This window comes from Pinus tabuliformis, chromosome 6, assembly GCF_031772625.1.
Source record: "Pinus tabuliformis cultivar Carrire ecotype Pingquan chromosome 6, CPIR1, whole genome shotgun sequence".
NCBI classification, from domain to species: Eukaryota; Viridiplantae; Streptophyta; class Pinopsida; order Pinales; family Pinaceae; genus Pinus; species Pinus tabuliformis.
This window is the reverse complement of record NC_142292.1, coordinates 2,086,734,846-2,086,740,845: the sequence shown is the minus strand read 5'-3', so window position 1 is coordinate 2,086,740,845 and position 6,000 is coordinate 2,086,734,846.

The following is a 6,000-nucleotide window of genomic DNA, read 5'->3' as shown; positions in this document are numbered from 1 at the left end:
TCTTCCTTGACAACATAGGGTCCCAAACAATGCAGTGTGAGTTTGTCGGGGAATTTTTCAAACTTACTATCGTATAGCAATACTAAATCATTCTCCTTGAAGGTGCACACTTTGATATGGTGATCATGGCATGCTTTCTCACATTGTTTCTATATTTGCTAATGGAACGGTGCCAAAAATTGTTCCTCTTCTAGTTCCTCTAACTACACAAGTTGTACCTCCAAAGCCCCATGGTCTACATACATGTGATTTCCGTGATCCACAAACTAGGCACAATATATTCCATAGACATAACAGGCTCTTTTCCATAGACTAACCGAAAGGGTGTCTGGCCTGTCAACTTCTTGCACGTGATTTGGTATGCCTACAGTACAGTAGGTATGTGCAAGTCCCAATCATTGTGTTGCGCATTATATACCTTGGTCAATGCGGTCTCCAAGACTTTTTTGAATGCTTTAATAGTCTCATTTGCTTGCGGGTGATATGGCATACTCTTTTGGTGATATATCTGGAATTTCTCTGTGAGGGTGCTGATTGTTTCATTTAAAAAGTGTGTTCCTCAATCGCTCATGAGAATTTTGGGACATCCAAACATGGTGAGTATGTTTTCAAACAAAAACTTTGTAGTTGTCACACTTGTGCAGTACTGAACCAGTTGTGCCTCTGCCCATTGGGTCAAATATTCACTTGTGGTGATGATATAGCATGCACATGTCTTCCCTCATAGCTCGATAGGTCCCATGAAGTTGATTGCCCACTTCTCAAATGGCTAGAGCATCATTTGTTGCTGGAGTGGAATTTCATGCCTCCATGATGGTTTTCCCATCCCTTGGCATACGCCGCAAGCTCAATAGTGTGCTTTCAAATCTTGACGCAAAGTGGGCCACCATAACCCTACGCAAAGAATCTTTTGTGCTGTGGCACAACCTGCATAATGTTTGTTAGAAACCCCTCCATGTGCTTTTGCCAGGATCTATCCTTGCTCAAACTTCGGGACATACCTACACAATATTTTAGTGTTGCCCATATTGTAGAGATGTCTTATAGTCACGATGAAGTCTGTGGCACATATCACCAATTCCTTATTTTGCTGAATAGAATATCCCTGTGATGTAGTTATTGCTTTTCAGAAATAGATTATATTCGCAAGATGGCCATCTGCGATAGTGGATGGATATACATATTAAAGTGGCCTCCAAGCAGATAGTGGTAGGATTTTTTAAGTGCGTATACCATTGTTTATCCCTCACACTCAGTAGGGGAGTAATTGTTTTCAGCTTTTGAAAACCTATGACTTACGAACGCAATCTTATGGTCATGTCCCTCTGCTCCTGGTTAAGTAAGTACCACCCCCAACGCGATACATGATGTGTTAACATGCACATGAAACTCGACGTCCCACTTCGAAAAGACCAATATAGGGATTGAAGCCATCTTATCCTTAAGCGTCTCCAGGATTTTGTTGCATTCCTCATTCAGCAATAAGTGGCATCCTTCTTCAGCAATTGTTCCATCTTAGCCGCGATCTAGGCATAGCTTTTGATGAACTTCCGGTAGTAGCCTGTGTGGCCCAAAGTGGTGCGTAGTTGTTTGACACTTCGCGGCGCTTGCAGATTGAGTATGACAACAATATTTTCCGGATCCACCATCTAGCCTTGCTTACAAACTACATGGCCTAGCAGGGTCCCAAACGGGACAAGGAATGTACATTTCTTGAGATTCAACACAACCTGGTGTCGGCGACAAGTATCCAGCATTAAACTTAAGCTCATTATATGTTTCTTAACCAATCCAAACACACTCTATTCGTCAAGATAGACCTCTAAGAACTTGTGTAGGAATTCTTTGAATGCACTACCACTATTCGTGAAAATATCGCCGACGTATTCTTCAGACCAAAGGGCATCACCGTGTACTGAAGGAAACCCCATTCGGTGGTGAATGTTGTTTTACTCCTATCTCCTGGCATGATCTTGAACTGGTGGTATCTTGAGAACCCATCCATGAATGAGTAGGCTTATTGCTCCCCGACATTTTCTAGTACCTCATCTATAAATGGTGTGGGAAACGGGTCATTAATGCAGGCATCATTAAGCTTCTTGAGATCCATGTAGATCCGAATCTCTCGCTTCTATTTCTTTTCCTGCACAACCATGGGACTTACTGAGTCACACTCGTCAACAAGTTCAATGATCCCTTTTGCCAGCATCTTGTACATTTCTTCGTGGAACTTTGCTTTATATTTTGGATTTAATCAGTAGGGCCCCTATTTAACAGGTTTCATGTTTGGATTCAACATTATTTTTGTCATGCCCAAGTGTCCGAGGATCCCTTTTAGCTCTGTGATATTTGTTGGGAACAAATCTCGATATTTGTGGAGCAATTTGACGACCTTTTCCACTGTGGTGTTGTCCCAATAGTCCCCGAGCATTACATACTTCGACTCTTCTTTGGTTCCGATATTGACTTGTTTTGTTTTCAACGGTGCCATGATATCAGGATATTCAATTTCAGGTCCACGCACTTCATGGCTTCCCTTTGATTCTAGAATATTGACGTTTCGTAGATCATCCGCATCAACTTCTACCTGGAGATTCTAGCATGTAAGGGCTTGGCTCAGCTATTGTGACTAGTCGAGCTGTGAAGTTTTGTTTGGTTCTAGTGGTGTCTTGAAAATGGTGGCTTTTACGAGTTATAACGTTTCATCTACAGGGTCCATCCATTGATCTTCAAAAAGGAATGTCATTAAAAATCCTTCACGCAAGATATCTTACTTTCTTCTGTCATGCTGGAGCTCTACATCAGTATACCAGTTTGTGGGAATGACGTCTAGGGATTGATAGAATAAGTGGTCCCATTCTAGCTAAGGTTCCTCTTTGTATGCTTTGAGCCATCTGGTCAAGTGCATACACGGGTCATCACGTCCATCATATTTCTCTGTTATTCATAATTTCGGCTTCCCAAATCTGATCATCATCATATGCTTGCAGGCACACCAATCCTCAAAGGTCCCTTCATGTGTTCCCCACCATCACACGGGTGTCGCGAGCAATGCCCACTTCATCGCATCAAACCGTTGGTTCTTTGGTACTACGATTTCAAACTTGGTCAGGAATTCATCTATTATTGTTAGCCCATCATATTTCGATAAGTCTCGATCTTGGGGTGTTATGCAGTACAAAGACTTAGTCATAATGTTGCAATGTAGTGTGGTCACTCCATTCAACCTATTCCACCACTACTCTTCTTCCTCATCTGCATTGGAAGTGCAGGATATTTCATAGCCTCATGGGGTTCTGCCATCCATTGTTGTCTTGACCCATTATCGCCTTTGTGCAGTCATTCTGTAGCTACAATCTTTGTCATCATTTCTCTCTTCGTGGCACACAGGTTCAAGGTAGCGCTATCCTTCAATCAGATCTAATGGAATGACTACGCGGAGTGACTTTGTTTCAAATAACATTGTTCACTTCTTTAGCTTAATAACCCTATTCATTTTGGTGGCCCAGTCTATTCCTAATAATGCGAAATAAGGCGTACTTTCATCCATGAGCTCAATAACTTCAAATTCAATCTGAGTACTTGCACCATCAAGGTCTACAGTAACTCCTTGCAGCCTTCCCATAAGGAGCACCTTTTGCTAGTTTGTCATCCGTAGTTAGATAGGGGACCATTGTAGTGTAGGCTTACCCATGCGCTCCCAAGTCTGTTTAGGAAGTACGTTGGCATCTGATCCTAGATCCAAAATGACATGATCCATCTCATAATCACCGATCTGCGATGTTAGTCACATTTCCCTTCTCGTCTGTAATGTATGTCTTCCCAGTTTTTGGACTACGCGAGGTTCACTCCATCCTGTGCATCTATTTATCAGTTTGTGTAAGCCTCTAACAGCCCTATTGTCACAAAGAAAATTTATCCAGTTCTCTGAAAAGGTAGTTATCATTGAGGGATCCCTCACCGACTTAGGTTGATCCCTACTACCTATGGTAGAGACTTCCACGAAACTCTCCTGAGCTTTCCTATATGTCTCCTTACACACCCCTATGTCTTCCTTACTTAATCTCCTCCTATCCATTCCTATGGACGTGCTACCTTTCCATACCATGTTGACTTCAAGATCTTCCTCGTGTGGTTTAGATCTCATCATTTGCACATTCTAGGCCATTGTTGGTTGTGCTGCCCTTTTTTCCAAAATCTCCACTATGAGAATATGGCAGTTTATCAACTTATGATCGAATTTTTCACAATAACTGCATGAAATTATGGTTGGTTTGTTGAAATCTCACGCGTAATGCCTGAGACCTCCGCAGTTGTAGGAAATTAGTTGTCGATGACACCTTTGTGACCCCATTCTGCGCCATTGTTGTGGGGAAAAATGCCTATTTAGGACGATCCTATCCACCTAAGGTGTGACAGCGCCTTAGCAACAAACGAATACATCTATCATGATTTCTTCCTTTATGAAATATGAAAGAGAGGAGATCGGAAGACTTACCGTTATCTTCCGGTTGTCCCTCGAACTAGATCCTCTTCTCTTTGTGTGTCCACAGCTACTTCCTGCCTCGCTCGATCAAGAGAATAGCTACTTGAATCCCACGAGATCACAAGAGAACAACTACCTGTGACAAGAGAGCAGCTACTTGCAACAAGAGAAGAACACAATACAAAGGAAAATATACATATTCATAAATGATTCAGGATTAGAAGTAAATCAAATATACTAATGCAATTACACAAAATACACCAACATATAGGAAAGAATCAAGATATCTTTATTGAAAGTAACAGTGTTTAGGAAGAGATACAACCCATAGGGCTCCAACCTAGCATCTCCTTCCCAGCAGAATGGACTTCCTTCTTCAACTCCTTTCAAAGCATAACACACCCAATATTTCTAGCCACAAACCAACAGCAATTCTTTGCAAATACTAAATTCCAGCCTCCTTAGACCTCATGAGAGAGATCTATATATATGAGTTTTGGAGAAAGGATGAGTGAGCTTGAGGCTGGTATGAAGCTGACTAGTGTCCTCTCTCACTTCAGTTCTTGAGTCCACTTGGAGGTTCTTGCTTCCACTTGGATATTTGGAGCCTCTTACTCATCACCAGTCGAATTCCCTGATCCAAGTGTCATTTTGGAAGCTTCCTGGGCATTGACACCTTGAGGAATGACTCTGCCACATGTCCAAACTCGCCCAACGCAGGTAGCCTTCTTTGCAGTTGACATTCAATGCAGGTAGACAGTGGAGCAGTTGACATTCAGCGCGGATGCTCAGTGGAGCAGTTGACATGATCCAAAATTGCCTTGTTTTTGAGTGTTTTCAGGGGGAGAACTTTTGTTAAGTGCTGTGGTTTGCTGGCCTTGTTCCTCTAGGGGTAGGAACAACATGTTTAGGCACTTTGGATCCCTTGATTATTGACATTTCATGCTCAGTGATGCAAGGCACAAAAATGTCTATAACAGTTGCCCCCTAAAGTATGAGGTCGTTTATCGGGTGAAATGCTTTATCTAGGAGGGTCCGAAGTTCATCCATCTGCTGGGAGGAGACCTGTAATAAAATACAATACAATACATTATGATTCATTCTACTTTCATGATCTAGCTAAGGCGGGCATTCCCATGCTAAGCTTTATAAATTCATTTTGGTACATAGAATAGATGATCGTCTAAGGTAGACTGATAACTTTAGTGAAATTATCATCCTTTGAGTAGGATGATCATCTGTTGTAATGATGTACATGTCAAATGTCTTTATTTTTCCTGAATATATATCGCAGCTCGGATGGATGAAACTAGATTCAGGGTCTTCAAACTCGTTCGATCTTCACTCTAAGTACAAGTCGATCCATGTGAGAATTGCGCTGAAGTCGAACATGGAAAGACATCGCTTGATTACCGGTCAATGATGTAAACCGTTAACAAGCGCGAGAGGAATCACCGATAATGATAATGACCCTCAAGGTACTGTAGTACAATTCACATGGTGTGAATAAAGGA